The 24,155-nt window shown below is 38.1% G+C and overlaps 1 long non-coding RNA gene across 1 annotated transcript; it reads right to left on the reverse strand.

Annotated features, from left to right (window-relative positions):
• Nucleotides 1-20,214: 20,214 nt before the first annotated feature.
• LOC145983455 (uncharacterized) lies at nt 20,215-23,852 on the reverse strand (the record flags this gene model as incomplete). The annotated part of the gene is made up of 3 exons (XR_014441254.1): nt 23,678-23,852; nt 22,172-22,253; nt 20,215-20,270 (listed from the first exon to the last, which is right to left on the reverse strand). It is a non-coding gene; the product is annotated as an uncharacterized LOC145983455 (long non-coding RNA).
• Nucleotides 23,853-24,155: the final 303 nt, after the last annotated feature.

Consider the following 24,155-nt stretch of genomic DNA (forward strand, 5'->3'; position numbering starts at 1 on the left):
CGCTAATTTTATATGTTTGTTTCGACAAGACCACACCAATTTAAAACACGCACACGATGATTACGTAGGGGCTGACATAAATTACAATCTATTTTCTAAATTCTGCTCCCACTGTTGGAACAGCCACGATTTCGGATTCGTGACCATCGACATGACTCGAAAAGCAAACCATGGAAAATATAGGAATAAAATAAACGTTTATCTAGACGTCTCAAAGGCTAACAAGAGGAAAATTTCAGATTTGCAACAAGAAGAAAATCCCAAGAAAAAATCAAAAGGTCGTGAGAATCTAAAAAATAAAATTTGAAAAACGTTCTCTTTTTTCAAACGTCTGACAAGCATATATAAATAACCATTACAACAAAAAGTGAGTGTTAGAAAAGTGGATAGTCTCAAGCGGTGACGGCAAGAAAACTACGAGAACCGAACGTATAGGCTGAGAATTTGACGTTTCAGAAACGTTTCAACGTATATAGAAAAATGTCAAAACGTCAATTTCAAGAAGACGAAAATCTCAAGTTGCGGGAATATCTAGTGAAACGATTCAAAGGTTGGAAATCCGAGAATCGCGGATCCTACGAAGAGAAGAAACGTCAGGATCAACCTGTTATCGACGCCATCAGCGGTCTAGGTAAAGAAATTAAAAGCGTCACGGAACAAAATAAAAATTTGATCAACGAACTCGTACCACTGGCAGCTAAAAGTTACGCTGTACCCACGCCCATTTCGAGCATTCCTTCGACACCGTTCGAACTGAAGGACGTACCGGCACGACGTCGAGCCATAGGTAGCACGTCTTCGTCGTCTTTGGATAAGATCGAGTTGGGACCTTTGGCACGAGACTACCTGAGCACGGGGAAGTTCGACAAGGATGAAGTGTTCGGATTGTATCCGAGCATGGAGAGCAACGAAGGCGGCGGTGTGGTTTGGAAGATTGGAAAATCGAAAGTCACCTTCGAAGGCAACGACATTAAAGTTAATTTAGGCGATAAGGATAGTTGGACCAGGTATCCGGGTACGGTGGGACTGTGGGAACTCGTTGCCAAAAAGCAGCCGAAAGATTACACCGACGAAGATTACCAAAGTTACAAGGAAATTTTGATCATGACGGATGCCTTGTACGAGAACAACGACGCTACGCAGAATCGCGTGAAATCCAGCAGCGGCGAGAAGTACAGGAATCTCATGAAACCTATTTGGAACCAGGTCAAAACAGGCAGCGGCGTCAAACGCTACAACACGTTACCCAAAGAATTCGTTTGGGTGGACGACGTGAGGAAGCTTGTGGACCGATTGTTGGTGATAGCCGGCGAAGAGAATGCAGGCAATCGTAATTTCTACAACGAGAAGGTTGGCATCGTGGACATGATCAGCACGAAACTTTCCAACTTCATCGTGAACGACGACAAGGGCATAGGTTACCTCATTAAAATCATCAACACCCTGCCTCCGAGATTCTGGAACGTGGCCGAAGGAAAGGGACTCGTGAACGACATCATCAACAAGTTACCTTTCGAGATGCATTTACCTGGCTACCAGTACTGCGGACCGGGTACCAAACTCGAGAAAAGATTGGAGAGAGGAGACAAGGGTGTGAATCCGTTGGACGCCGCATGCAAAGATCACGACATCGCCTACAACACCACGCGCACGGATCTGGATGCACGTCACGAAGCAGACAGAAAGTTAGAGCATGCCGCTTTCGAAAGATTCGTCAGCAGAGACGCTTCGCTGGGAGAAAGAGTTGCAGCACTGGGCACCACCATCGCCATGAACACGAAACAAAAATTTGGGTGGGGTGTGTAAATAAATAACATACAGTAAAAAAAACATGTCTCGTATAACTGATTTGCCGCACGAACTGTTGTGTATTATATTTAAACAGGCAGTAAACGGAGATTGTGAGGATATAGGGAAACTTTTAATCATAGCGAGATCAACGCCGGGTTTTCGCATCCCTTGTGAAATGGCTGTCACGGACCGTCTTCGGGAGATCAGTGGCATGAGGTGCGGTGATCTCGACTCTCTTCTTTCGGCTGCAGGGGAAAAATTAAACAAGAGAATGGACGAACTGCACGAGGCGAGGCAGGGGAGAAGACGATACACGGATGATTGGCATAAGTCGAAACAAGAGACGGAAGATATCATCACGCACATCATCGCGTTTTCCGAAGCACGGACTTTCTTCCTCTAACACAGACAAAAAAAGATCTTCGATACAAAAATCTCGTGAAAAAAAAGTATATATAAATAACACATATCGTGAAAAAAAATAATCTTCGGTGTATATATAAATAACACACATTGTGAAAAAAATTAAATTTCTCTAACACACACTAAAATTTCTCTTTGATATGAGTGAAAAAAAAATGAGTGATCTCCAAGCATTAAAACAAATGCCAAATTTGTCAGTCGAATATGTAAAAATTCAGGAATTGGAAGTCGACAAACCTTACACGATAACTTCCGGTTCAATCGTTTCTACCCAGTATGGTCCGAAGGTGCGTCTGTTGCTCAACGCACAATACAGTCTATTTTTACCAGATCGATACGCTAACATGTTATCCGACGAGAAGCTATCTATTTTAATCGAGAACAAAACTCGAATCGTGTACAAGGGGACAAAGGAACTTCTTGGCAAGAAAACAAAGCACGTAATAGAATTTGTTTAACGACGCTGCGCGGAGTATATATAAAATAACATTCCTTGAAAAAAAATTACACGAAACAAAAAAAAATCTCGGAACATACATATATATAAATAACATACCGTGAAAAAAAATTACACGAAACAAAAAAAAATCTCAGAACATTTTTATATATATAAATAACATACCGTGAAAAAAAATATATAGAGCATCAACATGAAGCCCAAGGGTGTCGTGTACCAGATACCATACTCCAATCTGAAAAATCTAGGTGCCCTGGATGGGTTACTCACCAAGAAACAACGCGAGAAGAAACGTTCTTGCTTGACGAAATTACACGGAATGAAAATGCTGCTCAGCACACCTCAATTGAGACGCTTGCAGCGTTCGCGGAAACAGCAAAAGATCGGAGGTTTCATATTCAGCATCCCGGCCATCCTGGCAGCATTGGGGGCCGTTGGAAGTTTGGCTGGCGGAAGCGCCGCCATCGCGAAAACCGTCATCGACTCGAAGAAGAACAAGGCGGAATTGGAAGAACAGAAACGTCACAACCTGGCCATGGAGAAGAAAGGGGGGAAGGGCGTGATGAAAAAGTTAAAAAAAAAAGAAACAGCAGCACTCACCAACCGAGACATTGAATCTCTGATCGAACCGTTACGAATCAAACACTTCAGAGGAGTTTTCATGTCCGACTCGTTACCTTCAATCGTCAAAAGAAGAGAATGTGGAGTAGTCAACTTGGACAGTCAAGAAAATCCAGGCACGCATTGGATATGTTACCACAAAAATGATGATGATAAAGCATTCGTTTTCGATTCTTTCGGAGGCGTTCGACCTACAAATTTAGTCCATTATCTGAAAACGAACAAAACCTCTATATACTACAACGACGAACGCATTCAAAATTTCGGAGACGTGAACTGCGGTCATCTCTGCCTCTCCGTGCTCGCGTTTCTCTCTAAAATAAATAAGCCGCAGGTGGAAGATTTCCAGAAAGCATTGTGGAATCTTAAACACGATGGGCGTGTTCCATCTCACGAGCGAATCTTCGATCTTGAAACTCACGCTGCACGACGACATCGTCTATCCTAAATCCGTGGCTCTGCGTGCATTCTACAGCATGTACCTCATACCTAACGTCACGCATCACAACAACAAAATTAGCGTCGGAAGCGAACACATCGTCGTCACGCCAGGCCAATACAATCTTTCCACTTTGCAAGCTCAGTTACCCAAAGGCACGTACCTTTCTCAAAATTCGGTCACGCACAGAGTGGAAATCGTGTCGGCGACGGAGACCGTGGACCTTGGCACCATGGGTGAACTTTTAGGTTTCGAGAACGACACAAGGGGACAAAGGAACTTCTTGGCAAGAAAACAAAGCACGTAATAGAATTTGTTTAACGACGCTGCGCGGAGTATATATAAAATAACATTCCTTGAAAAAAAATTACACGAAACAAAAAAAAATCTCGGAACATACATATATATAAATAACATACCGTGAAAAAAAATTACACGAAACAAAAAAAAATCTCAGAACATTTTTATATATATAAATAACATACCGTGAAAAAAAATATATAGAGCATCAACATGAAGCCCAAGGGTGTCGTGTACCAGATACCATACTCCAATCTGAAAAATCTAGGTGCCCTGGATGGGTTACTCACCAAGAAACAACGCGAGAAGAAACGTTCTTGCTTGACGAAATTACACGGAATGAAAATGCTGCTCAGCACACCTCAATTGAGACGCTTGCAGCGTTCGCGGAAACAGCAAAAGATCGGAGGTTTCATATTCAGCATCCCGGCCATCCTGGCAGCATTGGGGGCCGTTGGAAGTTTGGCTGGCGGAAGCGCCGCCATCGCGAAAACCGTCATCGACTCGAAGAAGAACAAGGCGGAATTGGAAGAACAGAAACGTCACAACCTGGCCATGGAGAAGAAAGGGGGGAAGGGCGTGATGAAAAAGTTAAAAAAAAAAGAAACAGCAGCACTCACCAACCGAGACATTGAATCTCTGATCGAACCGTTACGAATCAAACACTTCAGAGGAGTTTTCATGTCCGACTCGTTACCTTCAATCGTCAAAAGAAGAGAATGTGGAGTAGTCAACTTGGACAGTCAAGAAAATCCAGGCACGCATTGGATATGTTACCACAAAAATGATGATGATAAAGCATTCGTTTTCGATTCTTTCGGAGGCGTTCGACCTACAAATTTAGTCCATTATCTGAAAACGAACAAAACCTCTATATACTACAACGACGAACGCATTCAAAATTTCGGAGACGTGAACTGCGGTCATCTCTGCCTCTCCGTGCTCGCGTTTCTCTCTAAAATAAATAAGCCGCAGGTGGAAGATTTCCAGAAAGCATTGTGGAATCTTAAACACGATGGGCGTGTTCCATCTCACGAGCGAATCTTCGATCTTGAAACTCACGCTGCACGACGACATCGTCTATCCTAAATCCGTGGCTCTGCGTGCATTCTACAGCATGTACCTCATACCTAACGTCACGCATCACAACAACAAAATTAGCGTCGGAAGCGAACACATCGTCGTCACGCCAGGCCAATACAATCTTTCCACTTTGCAAGCTCAGTTACCCAAAGGCACGTACCTTTCTCAAAATTCGGTCACGCACAGAGTGGAAATCGTGTCGGCGACGGAGACCGTGGACCTTGGCACCATGGGTGAACTTTTAGGTTTCGAGAACGACACAAAACTCGAAGCTGGCATCAAACACGTAGCAACCAACATTCCTAAATTCTTGGCCATAGAGACTCTGAACGTTCACTGCAACGTGGCGGAAGGCATGATCACGAAATCCTCGGACGGATTGTTGGGAAGTCACAAGCAGACGGGAATCATAGCCACGTTCAAACCCAGTTCCGAATTCATGGAACCGATCATCTACACGCCCTCTTCGCCGATCTATTTTCCAGTATGTCGCAACCGCATAGACGACATAGAGTTGGTGGTGACGAACGAGAAAGGAGACGTGGTGGATTTCGCAGGTGCAACGACCACTGCCATCGTGGAGATCAACGTATAATAAATAACACACATAGTGTAAAAAAATGGAGCAAATCGAAAGTTACGAATTGCAATATTTTCCTCCGAACCGTCGCACGTTCGCCAATCTCAACGAAGCGAACAGGGATATCGAATACGACGTGGACGTAGGGGATGGGTTCGTTCATCCTCACAGAGCGGACCTCTACCTTCAATTCGACGTGGTGAAGAAGGAAAGCGGAGAAGCCTTTCCGCCCAATGCAAATTTGAAACTCGTGGACAACTTCGTGCCTCACCTGTTCTCGCAGGTGGAGGTGAGGAAACACAACACCGTCATCGACAGAATCGATTATCCGGGCATCACGTCGACGGCAGTGGGAACGTTGAAATTATCCAAAACGGACGCGGCATACTATCAGGCGGGAGGGTTCGAAGCCGGAACCAAAATATCGACGAGAAATCACACGGTGCTCTTTCCCATGCGTCTGCTTCCGGGATTCTTCTCGGACTACAAGGAGATTATGTGGAAGGGAGGACTGCGCGTCACGTTTCGAAGAGCGGCCAACGACAACGACGCGCTGATGCGATACACCAACTTGAACGCAGACGGCACGCCGATAGCCAACACTTTACCCGAAGCGGCGAAATGCGTCATCCGGAGCATGGAGTTGAGAATGCCGATCGTGGAATACGAGACGAACTACGCCCTCAAGTACAAAGCTTAGATCTTGAAAAGTCCGCAGGTGCCGATTCACTTTCACGGTTACCAGTGCGTGCAGAAGTTAGCGTCGGGAAGTCACATGGAATTCGACGTGACGACGCAGTTCAACAACATACAGTTCGACAAGCCAGATTTCGTCATTGTACATTTTCAGACCGGACGCGATAAGAATCAGGAAAAAGATTCCAGCAAGTTCGACGACTGCAAGATCAAGAACGTTTATCTGAAGAATGGACGCAACGAAAGTAGTTGTATTTACAATATAACCAAGATGGACTTAAATAATTAGAGTTTTTACACAAAATATTGACAGAATATGTTGTTTCTAAGATCAGCATTAATTTTGTAGTACAGCATTGCTGTGGAACATGTTAAGTCCTTGGATTCTGTCACACCTATTCTAATATAATTAATATCACAAGGCACGCACCGCATAAAATCATAATTCCAAGCGATGGCATGGAGTAATTATTTTTCCACGATTCCATATCAAACATACTGCAATTGGAGCTTCAGCAGTTCGGGACTGTGCAATATATTGTCTATAAATGTAGGAAAAATAATATTGTACGGGTTGCAAACAAAACTCCCAATTCAGGTTTCTTAAATTTGAAACAGAATCCAAACTGTCTGGAAGTTCATAAAAGTGAAGCCATTCTACAAGCGGGTCTATCTCAGCTTCTGCATGATATATTTGAGCAAGAGGTGATGTGTTTATAATATTTGTTGGTATAGAGGTTTGTTCTGAATCTTATCAATTATGAACAGCTCTGCTGCATGTTGTGATGATGAATATCTAGTCCCTAAACCTAACAGAGCTGTGCAGTGATGTTGTTATTGGGAACAGGATTCAAATCCTACACAGATTTATGGATAGGAGTGATTGCCATGAAATTATATCTAGATCCCTTTGCAATAATGCTGTTATTGGGAACAGGATTCAAATCTTACACAGATACAGATTCTTGCTGAGCTTAATAGGTGATTGTCATGGAAGAATATTTCTGCTGTTATTAGGTACAAAATTCAATTACACAGACACAGATATAATATCTAGATAAATAATAATGCATACAGAATCTATAAATCTATACTCAATATCCCTATACCTGACAGCTGTGCGGTGATGCTGTTATTGGGAACAAGATTCAAATTTTGGAACTATTATGGATAGGTGATTACCATGAAGATACTCAATATTTTTGTTATTAGGTACAAGATTCAATTATACAGATACAAAAATATTCATTAACAGAGCTGTGCGGTGATGTTGTTATTGGGAACAGGATTCAAATCCTACACAGATACAGAGCCTTGGAATTATTATGGATAGGTGATTGCCATGAAGATAGATACTCAATATTTTTTTACATGACAGAGCTGTGCAATTATTGGGAATTGGAACTTAGGTACAAGATTCAATTACACAGATACAGATACGGAAATAATATCTAGATAATAATTTTTAACAGAGCTGTAGTTTCCATACTCAATATCCTATACCGTGCAGTGATGCTGTTATTGGGAACAAGCTTCAAATCTCACACAGATATAGAGCTTTGGAATTATTATAGATAAGTGATTGCCATGAAGATAGATATTCAATATCCTATTAGACACAAACACAGTATCAATAAATTTATAATTTAATAGAACTGTGCTGTGATGCTGTTATTGGGAACAGGATCCAAATCATAGATAGGTGATTGCCATGAGGATAGATATTAGACACAGACACAGAAATCAATAAATTTATAATATCCCTATACCTGACAAAACTATGCAGTGATGCTATTATTGGGAGCAAGAGGATAGATATTAGATACAGATACAGAAATAATATTTTCCATAAATCTATACTCAATATCCCTATACCTGACAGAGCTGTGCGGTGATGTTGTTATTGGGAACAGGATTCAAATCATGGATAGGTGATTGTCATGAGGATAGATATTAGATACAGATACAGAAATAATATTTTCCATAAATCTATACTCAATATCCTTATACATGACAGAGCTGTGCGGTGATGTTGTTATTGGGAACAGGATTCAAATCATGGATAGGTGATTGCCATGAGGATAGATACTCAATATCTCTGCTGTTATTGGACACAAACACAGAGAATGAAATAATATTTAATAACATAAATCTATACTCAATATCCCTATACCTAACAGAGCTGTGTAGTGATACTGTTATTGGGAACAGAATTCAAATCATGGATAGGTGATTGCCATGAGGATAGATATTAGACACAGACACAGAAATAATATTTATCCATAAATCTATACTCGATTTAATAGAGCTGTGTAGTGATGCTGTTATTGGGAACAGGATTCAAATCATGGATAGGTGATTGCCCTATATCTAACAAAGCTGTGCGGTGATATAATTATTGGGAACAGGATTCAAATCTTACACAGATACAGAGCGGAATTATTATGGATAGGTGATTGTCATGAAGATAGATATTAGACACAAACAGATACAGAGCCTTGCTGAGCTTGGAATTATTATAGATAGGTAATTGTCATAAAGAACACAGAGAATGAAATAATATCTAGTAAATAATTTTTTGTAAATCTATACTCAATATCCTTTTGACAGAGCATTGTTCCTTTATAAACGTTTCAACATACGTTCCAGCAAAACTGTACCTATTAGGGTATGTATTATTCACATCTTATCCATAACATATCAGCAAGGGTAAATAATATTTTCAAGGCAGCCTACACAACACAGCTCTGTTAGAGATAGGGATTATAACAATAACAATATCAACAAGGCTCTATTTCTATGTGTGAGATTTGTACCTACACAACACAGCTCTGTTAGGGATTCATAACAGTTCCATGCTCAGCAAGGCTCTATTAGATGTTATTTCCATAGTAATCACCTGTCCATAATAATTCCAAGCTCAGCAAGGCTCTGTATCTGTGTGGGATTTGTAATTGTTAGAGATAGGGATATTAAGTATAGAATTAATACTAAATATTATTTTATTTTCTGTGTCTGTATCTAATATCTATCTTCATGCCTATCTATAATAATTCCAAGCTCAGTATTAAAGCTTCTTCCCAATAACAGCATCACCGCACAGCTCCGCACGGGAAGTTGAGAACTGGCCCAATTGTATGTACACCCATCAGAAAAATATATACCCTAGTACTGTTACACGCAAAACTGTGCAAAAAACTCCGCGCGGGAAGTTGAGAACTGCCCGGGCGGGGAGTATTGATTCCCCAGCTCCGCGCGGGAATCTGAGGAACTGCCCCGCAGGGAGTATTGATTCCCCAGCTCCGCGCGGGAATCTGAGGAACTGCCCCGCAGGGAGTATTGATTCCCCAGCTCCGCGCCGCGGGAATCTGAGGAACTGCCCCGAGTATTGATCCCACAGCTCCGCACCGGGAATCTGAGAACTGCCCGGGCGTGGAGATAATCAATATATTGATTCCACACCTCCGCGGCGGGAATATGAGAGAGCTGTACTGTTATCGGCAAGAAGAATTTAAATCCTAACAAAACTGTGCTCGCCGCTAATAAGAAGAATAATTATTAATATAGCTGTGCTCTGTTCAGCATGGTAGATATGAGAAGAGAAGAAAAAAAGAATTAAATCCCCTATCCTATATTAACAGAGCTATGAAACATCACAGCACAGTTCTGTTAAATTATAAATTTATTGATACTGTGTTTGTGTCTAATAGGATATTGAATATCTATCTTCATGGCAATCACTTATCTATAATAATTCCAAAGCTCTATATCTGCGTGAGATTTGAAGCTTGTTCCCAATAACAGCATCACTGCACGGTATAGGATATTGAGTATGGAAACTACAGCTCTGTTATCTAGATATTATTTCTGTGTCTGTATCTGTGTAATTGAATCTTGTACCTAAGTTCCAATTCCCAATAATTGCACAGCTCTGTCATGTAAAAAAATATTGAGTATCTATCTTCATGGCAATCACCTATCCATAATAATTCCAAGGCTCTGTATCTGTGTAGGATTTGAATCCTGTTCCCAATAACAACATCACCGCACAGCTCTGTTAATGAATATTTTTGTATCTGTATAATTGAATCTTGTACCTAATAACAAAAATATTGAGTATCTTCATGGTAATCACCTATCCATAATTTCAATCCTGTTCCCAATAATTATATCACTGGTATCTTCACTCTAAGCTCAGCATTGCGCAAGGATTTGAAGCTTGTTCCCAATAATTATATCACCGCACAGTTTTGTTCATGGCATAGTTCTAAGTTTAGCAAGGATCTGTATATTTGAATCCTGTTCCAATAACAGCATCACTGCACAGCTCTGTCAGGAATAGGGATATTGAGTATAGATTTATGGAAACCACAGCTCTGTTAAAATTGTTTCCAATAACAGCATCACTGCACAGCTCTGTCAGGTATAGGGATATTATTTCATGGCAATCACCTATCCATAATAGTTCTAAGCCCAGCAAAAATCTGTTTCTGTGTGGGATTTGAATCTTGTTCCCAATAACAGCATCACCGCACAGCTGTCAGGTATAGGGATATTGAGTATAGATTTATAGAAACCACAGTTCTGTATGCATCTTGATATTATATCTGTGTCTGTGTAATTGAATTTTGTACCTAATAACAGCAGAAATATTGAGTATCTTCCATGACAATCACCTATTAAGCTCAGCAAGAATCTGTATCTGTGTAGGATTTGAATCCTGTTCCCAATAACAGCATTATTGCACGGGGATCTAGATATAATTTCATGGCAATCACTCCTATCCATAAATCTGTGTAGGATTTGAATCCTGTTCCCAATAACAACATCACTGCACAGCTCTGTTAGGTTTAGGGACTAGATATTCTTCATCACAACATGCAGCAGAGCTGTTCATAATTGATAAGATTCAGAACAAACCTCTATACCAACAAATATTATAAACACATCACCTCTTGCTCAAATATATCATGCAAAAGCTGAGATAGACCCGCTTGTAGAATGGCTTCACTTTTATGAACTTCCAGACAGTTTGGATTCTGTTTCAAATTTAAGAAACCTGAATTGGGAGTTTTGTTTGCAACCCGTACAATATTATTTTTTCCTACATTTATAGACAATATATTGCACAGTCCCGAATTGTTGAAGCTCCAATTGCAGTATGTTTGATATGGAATCGTGGAAAAATGATTACTCCATGCCATCGCTTGGAATTATGATTTTATGCGGTGCGTGCCTTGTGATATTAATTATATTAGAATAGGTGTAACAGAATCCAAGGACTTGACATGTTCCACAGCAATACTGTACTACAGAATCAATGCTGATCTTAGAAACAACATATTATCTCAATATTTTGTGTAAAAACTCTAATTATTTAAGTCCATCTTGTATTGAATAAGCCAGAATTGATATTGTTTTTAAGCAGGTACATAATCAACTCATTAAAATATAAACCAGAATTTACATCCAATTTTCCTGCCTCATCAAGTATGGAAATTGTTGTGTCCCATGTTATGTCATCAACAGGCCACCTGCTGTTTGTATAAATTCTATGATCATGGAAAAATTTGTAAAACCTAAATTTTTCTAAACTTGAAGTACTTTTTGTAAAAAAGCAACATATTTTCCCCAATAACAATGCAACAGGTATGCATCAATTCTATGCCAGTATGTATTGGATTCAAAATCATCATATTCAGAACCCAATTCTATGCTCACATACCCAAACCCAACATCACTGTCAAGTACCCATCTTGCCTCTGTTTCATTTTGCACTTTAAAAAAATCATACTCTGATAGATTTTCAAATTTTTTCCTAAAACAATCCAACAGGTGGTCTGATTTTATATATCTTGCAATATTTCTTCTTTCAAAATATGTTTGCATGTTCAGGTATCTATATTTCCTGGAAGATATTATTCTGATTGTTTTTTAATATTGAAACATTTGGTAAATATTTACTGCTGTTGAAATAGCCCAGCCTAACATGTAATATTGTTTGCAGGTTGATTCAAGATGCAAAGATATTTCCAGATACATCAAATCCAAATCTCTTGTTCCTGAATTTAAATTGAGATTCTCAAAATTGAAAAATATATTGTGTGCTCCATGATGTTCACATAATTTGTGGAGAGCCTGTTTCTAGTGCACAGGGTCAAGTTCCTGGTCTAGAAAATTGCAAAACTTAGCCTTGCAATCTAAGTTATACAGGGCAATCACACAAATATTTCCATTCAATTTTGTTTGGAAATGTTGATGACTGTGCAGAAGAAGTATCTGTATGTTTATATGTGAAGTATTTCATGCTATATTCTCTATGGCATTTGGGGCATATTTTTGTGATAATTCTGCTTTTTTCTGGATTACAATTCTTTTGGTGCTTATCCCAATTGGGGCTGGTTATATTCTTATTACACTGATTGCAATATTTTTGATTTGGCATTTTTGTTGTTGTTTATTATATACAATTTCTTGGGGTCCAAAACAAAATTATATGCTTAATACAAAATATCAATTGGATTCAGCAGTGTGCTTTGTATATTTTGTGTGTGTATATGTGTATGTGTGTTAATATTTTTGGCTTTGGTATTTATATAAAATTTCTTGGGGATCAAAGTTGTACTTTAAATCTGCATAGAAATGGCTCGGGTCTGTGTGTATGCAGGAAGAGGCAAGGTTGAAATCTGCTTGGGTATAATTTTCTGAAGCCTGTACCTCATCACAGCATAGCTCTGTCAGAGATAGGGACTGTGTTTCTTCATAATTATTATTCTTGTCAGTAAACAATTCTACAATAATAGGCTCTCCTCATCAGTGTAACAAATTTCCTGTCTTGTTTTACATGCAGTTCCAAATCCCTGCTCATCAGTGCTGTAGAAATATCAGCCAGGCTCGGGTCTGTATGCAGGAAGAGGCAAGATATTTGTTTGAAATCTGCTTGGGTATAATTTTCTGAAGCCTGTACCTCATCACAGCATTGCTCTGTCAGAGATAGGGACTGTGTTTCTTCATAATTATTATTCTTGTCAGTAATCAATTCTAACAAGTTTAATTTTTAATAGGATCTTCTCATCAGTGTAACAAATTTCCTGTCTTGTTTTACATGCAGTTCCAAATCCCTGCTCATCAGTGCTGTTGAAATATCAGCCAGGCTCGGGCAATACTGACATGTATTACACACCAGATGAATTCAAAGCACAGAGATCCATGTTTGTAATTAACACTTCAAAAAGGAAACAAGTTGTGGTGAATGACAGGACAAACATTAAAATTATCTGTGAATTCCATGAGGCATTACCTGATGACACCATATGTAGTGTTATTCTCATAGGAGAAAAATCATATGTTTATGATGTAAGAAATGAGAGGGTCACAGAGCAATTCTAGAAGATATTTGCTCTATTATCCTGTTGTACAACACACACACCTCAACTGTATATCAGCTAGCAGTGAATATCTTATGTGTGGGCAGTTGTATATATTTCAATCTTACACATTTTATCAGGACTCGAACCTAGAGCCCTTGATTACAGACAAAATTGGATTTTGTTTCTGTCATAATATTTTCTAAGTCTTTGCCTAGGCTCATATTATCAGAATAGAATTGCTTTCAGCATGAAAAGCAGTTCATTGCCACTATGCCAGAAAATATGCATTTTTATCTCAATAATCTTTGTTACACTTTTACATGTCGCACAGAAAGATTAATGGCCTCTTCAGTGAATCGCACAGAAAAAAATATATTTTTATCTCAATAATCTTTGTTACATTTTTACATGTCGTACAGAAAAATCATTAATGCTCCCTTCTAGCGTGTAGATTTTATCTCTTGCGTGCCGGCAAGACATGCTGGCAAAACATTAGTTTTTTGATAGATTAATATCAATTCATGCATTTCCGAGCTATAATTGCTTACCCCAAGCAATGGAATTGTAGAGCATAGGAATATGGCCAAAAACAATATCAAAAAAGCCATATTTTTGACAAGTTTATAAACAACAATCACACAGATATAGCTTTTACACACATGGCCGAATCTGTCTGAGGAGAAGAGGAGGGGGGGGTTCAGATCTGGGAGCTATCAACTAGCAGTAATTATTCTCAAAATCTCACGTGTGGAGATATTATTTTGCCACATATATTTCAATCTCATATTTTACCAGGATTCAAACCCGAGCCTCCCGATTACAAAGCAACAATATTAACATTTTGCCATCAGGAGAGGCTTCACATTTTATGAGGACTCAAACCCAAAAACCTCCTGATTACAAGGCAATAAAAACCATGCACCACACTCCACTGGACCTCAGAACCCAGTAGCTATAAGCTTTTTATTAATATACATGGTAGAATCAATCTGAGAGGGGGGGATCACCATTTCTACACTAGAATTCAATTCCTGGGATTTTGACAGAAAAACACACTATAAACAATAAGATCATATGGGAACTTGGCATAGTTTTAAGTATAAGCAAATCTGTCTGAGAAGCTTCTTCCTTTCTACACTAGAATCCAGAATTTCTTAAAAATCAGAGCATATCACACCTGAAGAATTGGGGTATAGGCCCCTCTTGGCATTGTTTCAAGTGTAAGCAAATCGGGCTGTTCAATCATTTGAGCTCTTCTTTCCTACACTTGTAAGTGGTGCTGGTTATATTGTAAATACAACTACTAACGAAGTGTTCCCGCGTGAAAATTACAACCTCGACATGACCAAAGACGATTACCTCAAACTTTACGAAGCTTACACGGCTTACAAACGCGTGACCGAAGGAAGCGTGGACATGTACTACACGCCCAGCGAATTCAAAATCCGCAGGCCGATGTTCGTCATCAACACCACGAAGAGGAAGCAGGTGGTGGTCAACGATCGCACCAACATCAAGATCGTCTGCGAGTTCCACGACGCGCTGCCTGCCGATACTCTATGTAGCGTCATCCTGATTGCAGAGAAGTCTTTCGTCCACGACGTGAAGAACGAGAGGGTGACGGAACAGTTTTAAAAAATAATTCGTAAAAAAATAATTGCCACATACTAAAAAAAATCAACAAGGTTATGTAAAATACAATGTAAGTTAGTTCGGTGCGCGAATTAAAAAAAAAATAATAACTCGTGAAACTCTATACAGAGGCGGGCATTGGCTTTGATAGCCATGACCATTTTAGAACTGGTTGTTGGGCACCACGCACCCCCACTCTCTGGCGGGATATTTTTTTTCTATATTTTGAGGGCGTCTTAACAAAAATAATTTTGATTATCACACACACACACACACACACACACACACACACCGCAGAAGATCACACATGAGTTTTTTTTAAAAAAAACATCGTAGCAGATTACGCTGAGAGCACACAAGGTCGTGGTAGATTACACTGAGGGACCTTACAGTAAGAGGAGACAGACTTATAGGAAAATGTCGTAAGTCATTTCAAAAAGTGTAGGTCAAAGGACGAGGTAGCATAAGAGCAGGAGGTAAAAAAAATAGCTTAAAAAAGTGATGCCAGAGCTTTTTTTTTTCTGTCCACTTTTTCTTTGGGGGGGGTTGGTAACACTGAACCTCACTTAAGGGGCGCAGAACTCTCTCTAAAGTCCACTACACATCGTTCCCGAGAGAGAGAGGTTTACAAAGGTCGCGATATATAAACACGCTGTGAAACACATCGTCAGCGCAATAAATGAGAGAAAGTGAGTTTTTTTGAGGTTTTTGGTGATCCTCAAATGAGTAAAGTGAGTTTTTGAGGTTTTTGGTGCTGTTTTCTACGCTGGGAAACATCGTCAGCGCAATAAATGAGGCGCGGAACGTGGAGAGAAAGTGAGTTTTTGAGTTTTTTTTGATCCCCAATTAATGTTGCAGAACCCGGCCATATACACTACTTGTAGAGGCTCTCGTGTAGTTTAGCGCGTAATAAAAAAGGATAGGTTAAGTTATATCACGTAAGATCGTGGCATTCGTACCAAGGATGAGTGGGAAAAAAAGGGAAAAAAAGGGAAATTTTACTAAAACATCGCTAAACGCTAAAACACAGACAAAAAATTTTCAAAATATGTCAAAAACTGATATTCGATTGATAAAAAAAGAGGCTACAAATGCACTCGTACCAAGGATGACTTTGAAACGCTAAGTATACACTACTCACTACCATTGCTGAAACATCTGTGTATATACTGATATGACATGGACTTCACCAGAAATTTTTCAGGGATTTTTGCCATTGATAGAACTTGAAGAGTGGAAATAATAACAATATTAATAATTAGTATCATGGCTATGATTGTGATTGTACAATAATAATTTTAGTGATAAATAGAAATAAAGCAAATTTATTCCAAAGTTGTTGTTATTTATATTGTTTATTATTATTATTATTATTATTATTACAATATCCTCAACATGACTCTTCTACTCAATCCACCAGATGAGTGAATATCCAGAACAACTATTTTTCATTATTTTATACATAACACGTTTACACACGTGTTACTATGAAATGCATGGTTTATGAAATTTTGTTACTAAGATTTATACACAAAAGTTAGTGGGGAGAATTTAGTGTTGAAGTTTATATACTGTGGCCTTTCATAAAACACTCTATACTTTGGAATTCTTTAAACTGTAAAATCATTTATTTTTTCCATTCAGATGGTAGAACGTGAAAACACTATTATTTTCTAGCTAACGCAGTTTTTGCTTAGATTATTGTTGGAATACTTACTGACCTTTCTTTCTGTAAACAACAATATAAATAACAAACTTCTAGTTTTTTTCTTTATAAATAGACTGTTAAACCAACGCCCTAGTGATCCAATTCCCAAAACAAAATCTCTTTACTTTGCCGTGCAACATTCAAGAGGTAAGAGTTCCGTCTGCTAGATGGCAGTAGCTGGCATTACACAGATTGCACCATCTACCGTACCAATGCTAAACTACATGCTCAAATACAAATTAAATCTACTTTCTTCTCATGTTATTCGACTGGATTTAAATTCTTTCAGTGCTGTAAAACAGGGGCGCCGGAAAACATAGTTAATCCAAAATAGTAATTTTTAATATTTTATGTTTACTATCTATCTATGTTTATCACTACGTTGAGAAAAAATGTCTGAATGATGAATATACCAAGTTCAAACAAGAAAAGTCCATACCTTGCCCGCTACCCTAACCGCTCCAACAGGGAGGCACATACTTATGTGCCTCCGTTATCACTTGAATTGGTGTTCATGGAGTCACAAATAAAACATATTTAGACTAGTTCGTTTATCATTATACGTTCCTTTCTGAATCTTCAGTCCTGTCGCAACAATGAAGGTACGATAAGGTAAGCAGATTTTTAAAACAACAAGACGGGACATTTTTCATATTGTCTTGACGTTTTACGTTTACGTTAGAACGTTTTACGAATGAAAAACAGGCAAAACGTGACGGTAAAGTATACACATTATATTATGTAAACTGTTTAGTTTTAAATACTCATGTTTGAACACTAATAAATACTGTGTAAATAATATGGTGATATGCGCTCCAATCAAGCAGTCCTTTAGAATTAGGAAGTCGTTCATTGATATTTTGCCGGTGCATCTTGTTTGGTATATCCTCTTTTCAAATAACATTTTGTAAAAGTTTACTCACGTGTGATTAAAGTTCGCCTTATGATTCAACATAAAGTTTCTACTGAAATAGCATTCTTGCTACTTGTTCACAAATCATTCATGTACAGAATCACTCGTTCAGTGGGGGAATTAGTTCCAGGTAAACGAGTTACACAAAAGTAACCGATAATTGTGAAGAAAGTGTATGTGTAGCAGAAATGGTTTATACATCAATGAATACAGCATATCTTAAAGTTTATTGACGCACGTCATTTGCTTCCAGTTTATAGTTTCAGACACCGCCACTGGAGGCGTGAACGTTTGCTTATCTTCTCTAGTATTGTGCCAGTCATCATGGACTGTCAGAGGCATATCATACCCGGACATACTTGAGAATTATCTAATGCCACAATTGCGTGAAGATATGGGTGCTGATTTCTTTTTCCTCTGCATTTTCATAAAGAAGTAACAGCCTAACTCAATCGTGAAGTATCGACTTGGATTGTTCGTGGTGGAACGATTGCGTGGCCACCTCTTTCGCCTGATTTGACCCATGGATTTCTCTATCTGGGGTTCCATTAAAGAACTTGTGCTTGTTTCCCCTCTTCCCAGCAACGTCGACGAGTTTCGGGCCCGCAGCTGCGACCATCGATGCAGACATGCTTCAAAGGGTTTGGCAGGAAATCAAATACCGCTGGGACATTTGCCGTGCGATGAAAGGATCACATATTGAACACTTGCAGAGAAAACTTGAAGATATGCTGTATTCATTGATGTATAAAACATTTCTGTTACAAATACACTTTCTTCACATTTAACGGTTACTTTTGTATAACTAATTTATAAAAACCCTGTATTTTCAGAAAATTGGAATATGGCCCATTGTTGACATTGAAACGTGAAATAATTTCTACCCAATAGTAGAAATAGTGTGAAATAGTAGTTCATAGTAAGCGCGCTTGCACACGTACCATTCTTTTGCCGGGTTAGTTTCCGCGACACCGTAGACGCGGACATCATGTTTTTCACACGCATCGACACAATCGGTCTTCTCGCTCCGACCTTGGAGGGAACGTAGGTACTAAAGCCTGATGGCTCCTGTCCTGCGTTGCCAACCTCCCGATAAGAAAAAGCTGTTTAATCTTTGAAATTATGGCAAATGCTGACAAATTGTGCTGGTATCTTAATAATAGTAACAATTAATTATTATAATTGATAATTAGTAACAGTATTTTTTTATTATTATTATTTTTAGGGTGATTGTAATTTTAAGTTACGCATCTATTTTCCGAGATGGATTCAACATTGAAGTAGAGAAAGTTTGAGATGATTCGTCGACTACAAAGCGGAATATTGATTTTATTTGTGCCCCAAAACTTTCTGAAGATTCTTGCCATGCAATGTTCCTCGCGAGGCAAGCGGGAGAATAAAGAAAAGACCGGAAGTAATATCTGGATGTCATTTTATGTTTAATTTCTCAAATTATCTTTGAAGCGTTCTCCCTCCCAGAGGAACAAGTTTGCAAATTATGCAAGCACAGAGTGCTAGGTCCCAACTAAACTCATATTGTGCTAGGTTTAGCATAATTATGCTAGGGTTGGCATCGCTGCACTGCATCAATACAACTTCCAGCTCAGTTTTATGGCATTGGTCTGTGTCTTCTTTTCCATTGCCCGAAGCTCAGAGGGCCGGGCCCGACTCTCGATGTGTCGAGGGGAGCTCCGGACGCATTCGACCATCGAAAGGTCCATCCGGGAAATTTGTCCAGCAGGGCTACGTGTGCGCCTGTCCCATTTATCCCCGTTGTTTCTTATCGCGTGTGCAAACGCGCTAATAGTAGCAATGGTATATAGTTGCAATAATCCTATGCCAATAAGTGATCCTCACAGATAAAAACAACTTCTTGGGGTCCCTTTTTAAAAAATCTGGACATGAACTTAAAAAAAGGGACTGTCTCGTCACCTTATGGTAAGATGAATGTGATGAAGGTGCAGTGGAATCCATGAGTATTACCGTGCAAATTGTCCATGACTATTTTCAGTAATTTTTCTCTCACATCCTATGTGTTTTTAAGCGAAGGATGTTTATGTATGCGGGTGCAGAAGTTGTCAACAGCTTGTTTTGAGTTTTCTTTTAATTCTAGAAGCTCTTATTGGATCAGCACGGACATGGTGATGGACAATTTGCACGGTAATGCTAATGGATCCCACGGTACATACACAGATACTCACCTTAACGAAGTAGTTAGCATCGGGACTGTAATGCGCTAGAAAAGCATCTGCTTCGTCTAAATGAAGTAAAAAGTTTGAATGTTTTTTTTTAAATATATCGATAATATTATCACATGTTTTAATATCTTTGCACATTTTACAAAGGTTATTGAAATGCACTGGCGTACTCAGATTTTTTCGGAGGGAGATGGAATTATAAAAGTAGAACAGATAGAGGTGGGATAAACTATACAATATTTTGCAGTTACTATTTTTTTAATTTTCGTTTTAAAAGTTGTTGAAAGACAAGAATGGTTATCGGAGGTCATTTTTATGGAAATTTGCATTTCCTACTTTGTTTTTAGTCCACTTTTATGCACAATTAGGCTAATCGGGACTGAACCTACAGTTTAAAGTGGGATCCGAACCACTATGTGCCTCCACCGGGTATCGAACCCGGGACCCCATGATTACAAGGCGACGACGCAACAACTACTTTTATATTTCCAGTTCCTTACAGTTCTTGTTTGACAATTTTGATTTCCTTAGCAGCTCCCCCTCTGCGTACGCCAGTGTTCAAATGTATTTCCACTCAGTAGAATACATATCCCTTATTTATAAAATATTATGAATAAATGAAACACCTTGCTTATATTGCTTCTACGTAGGGATTTCACCGTAGCCAAGGTAGGTTTGTAAAAATTCGAGACTGCAAGGAGACCGGATCCTTTTAGACAAGACGTTATCAACCTTTTTCAGTCCTGAAGGATATTATACTTCAAAGGGCCCATAAGCATGGGCGCCGGCAGAATTACTTGTAAGGGTGTGCATCCAGTTTATAATCACATTTTTGCTAAGTCCTCTTTAGCGCTTCCTCAAACAAATTACACATACTTCATTCTAGAAAAGTATATGTAATTTAAAATACTAATTTAATCTAGTCTAACATCTAACTAAACACACATGCTGAAACTGAAAACTTTTTTTTTTTACTTACCGAACTAATGTGAATAATGCCCAATGGTAGAGCGTCAACAATAGCAATGTAGAGATTAGACTACGTAAAACACGGGTTGAATTTAAATTGTTAAAACAATATATCTTAGTAATTTAAATGTAATTGGTTTTAAGACACAGTAAATACATTTTTGCGATCCACCAAACGTCCCCTCGGGACCCAGCAGTGTGTCGCGTCCCATAGGTTGAGAAACGATGTTTTATACTGTTGAGACGATACCAAGTCGAAATGATACTAAAAAAATGACGTAACTTTACTAGGCAACATATATAGGAAGCGGATATCTACCTGGAAAAATCATATACGTAATTTTCTTAGTACTTGCAAATTCAATCCATTAGTGCAAACTAAGCGCGTTCTGCGCGGTTGCATACATATTCAAGAAAGAACGCCACTTTTGTGGCCTCGTGGGGTGGAAATAGGGCTTCAAAATAAAAAAAAATATTGAACAAAGTTGTTAATGACGTTTACGTGCCATGAAAGTTTTGTCCTGTGACTAGTTGTATAATTTCTGTATGCTAATTCTCGATGTTAATGAATAGAGACGAAACCGAGAGCGAGACAGACATTTACGATTCGATACGAGACTGAGACATTTTCAAGCGTTGTCTCGTCTCGATAGTACCTATACTTTGAGTTAATAGAACATTAATAATAAAGGAGGAGGTTATAATGCATGTCGCAAAACGAACACAAAGATCATTAATACCATATCCGTGATTTCATTCCAGGATCTTTGGCTGACAGTACATTACAGTGTCTAAAACAGTCAAATGCACATAAAATTAATATCCAAATGTAAACCTAAATCATGTTTGATTCATTCTGAACTACGTAAGTATACTTTCACATCCATTGTTATAATATTGTACACAATCTTATACAATTCATATAAAATTATTAAACGTATTTACTACAATTGAGTAATGAAGTTTATAAAAATGTTTCAGGCTTACATACCTTCACCATGAGGATACGTTGCTAGGCATTCACCAGTGTGATCATGCTCCTTAACTATGTCCAGTGCTGTTTGAAACTCCCTCTACAGTATTAGAAAGTATATGTTCCAGTAGAAATTAAAATGTACTTAGTACTTCACATTGGTATAGATTTCACTATCTCTAATGATATTGTTTGAAAGAACGGTACAAGTTATACATTTGATTCAGTACATGTAAAAAAACTATCATGGAAACATGTGTCAGCATCGCGGGCAGTTTTTAAAACATTACAATTGAAACTTTAACTTTATGAAAATCACTAAAAACAAAACATGGGCTATGCAATTGTAGTATAAATAATCCATGCACTTTGATACAGAGTTAAATCTAACACTACAATAAATGTACTATTAATATAGAGTTAAAACAAAAATCAACTCCTTATTCCTATTTATTCCAGCACATACAAATGTGAGAACTATTGTTTTGACAGGAAATTCTTCTTTAGGTTCAATTTCCATGGTGGAGTTCCCTTGAGGCCAGAGGTGGAGGTAGCTTATTTCATTCATTTATCACTGTGGTTATGAAAAACATTCGGTATTAGTTTTCCCTGTAGGAGTAGCGACCTGTCTGACAAACGTTAATTTTCGTTCTTCCTGTACGTGGATATTTGGCCATATATATGTAGATTTCCGTGTCAAAATGTGTAAATTTTTGAAGGCATGAAACAGAATTTATCAATCGAACTTTGTAACAAATTTATTCAAAAGTAAATATAATATGTTTCAAATACCTAAGGTGCAATTGCTTATCTCAATTGTTTGTTATTTAGCGCTGATTTTCTGTTCTTTATAGTTCATCGTGATAATGAGGATTAGTGATGGTTAGATTAAATTAATGAAGCAACATTCACACAAAACATTCCTGCCCACCTGATGACTTGGCGAGATCGAAAATAGGCCATTTAATAATATTTACTTGACGGTTTCTACTCGGAAATGTACGACAGTCCAATATTATTAACAGTGCTATAAATTATATGCACATTTAAAACAATAACATTAGTTATGTACTTAATATTTGTAAAAAATAAGGTGAAAAGTGTGTTGAAAAGTAACTTTGTTATTCCGAAATGACTGACGCAATTCTTTAAACATTCCTAAATTAAAAAAGTATAATTTTATTAATAATACTATAATTTAAATAAATATCGAGTTTATAGAAAATTTATTATATCTAAATGACTGATCTAATACGTGCATTTCAAGAATACTATAACCATATTGGTTAGAAATATTCAGTAGCATAAAATCACTAAAACTGTTATAAATTAAAAACATATTGAGAAAGAAAAATTTAATTTATTTGTAAATGATGTTTCTTTTTAAAAACGCAAACACTTGATACGTAATCCATTTATATCAACATTGAGAATTGCTTTTGAAAATTTCTTAACGGTTTTCAATTAATATTCTTTACAAATATGATACTTATTTCTAAATATTTTGAAAGAAATACCCATTACCAAGTATCCATAAACAACAGGAATGCAAAATATCACAAGACAAGTCTTCATGGTTTCCATTATCTATGACTTGCAAAACTGAAACATTCCGTGAGGACCATATTGGAATTTGAAAAACAATATGGAAGCAGTTTAACGCGTACCTATTTGTTCTATAGATCTCGTGTGTTGTAATATAGGAATCGATTTGTTATACATGCTGTTCCCGACAGTTCGTGAAATAGAAGAATCCAATGTTTGGAATTCCAACAATGGAAGTATGAAACTGAAGTTTATAGGGTGTTACATATTGTCATATTTATGCACCAATCTTCTCGTAGTAGTCTGTACAGACGGATAATTGTGGAATGTTGTGCAATTGGCCGTGTGCTGTTTCGAATGGGAGTGTCCGTGTTGAAATTTATGGTTTTATTTATGTGTGTGTTTAAGCGTTTTGTGAAGGTGCAGTTGCGGTATTTTCATGGGAAAATTGAAGACA

This window comes from Lepisma saccharinum, unplaced genomic scaffold (assembly GCF_977018435.1).
Source record: "Lepisma saccharinum unplaced genomic scaffold, izLepSacc3.1 HAP1_SCAFFOLD_972, whole genome shotgun sequence".
Classification (NCBI taxonomy): domain Eukaryota; kingdom Metazoa; phylum Arthropoda; class Insecta; order Zygentoma; family Lepismatidae; genus Lepisma; species Lepisma saccharinum.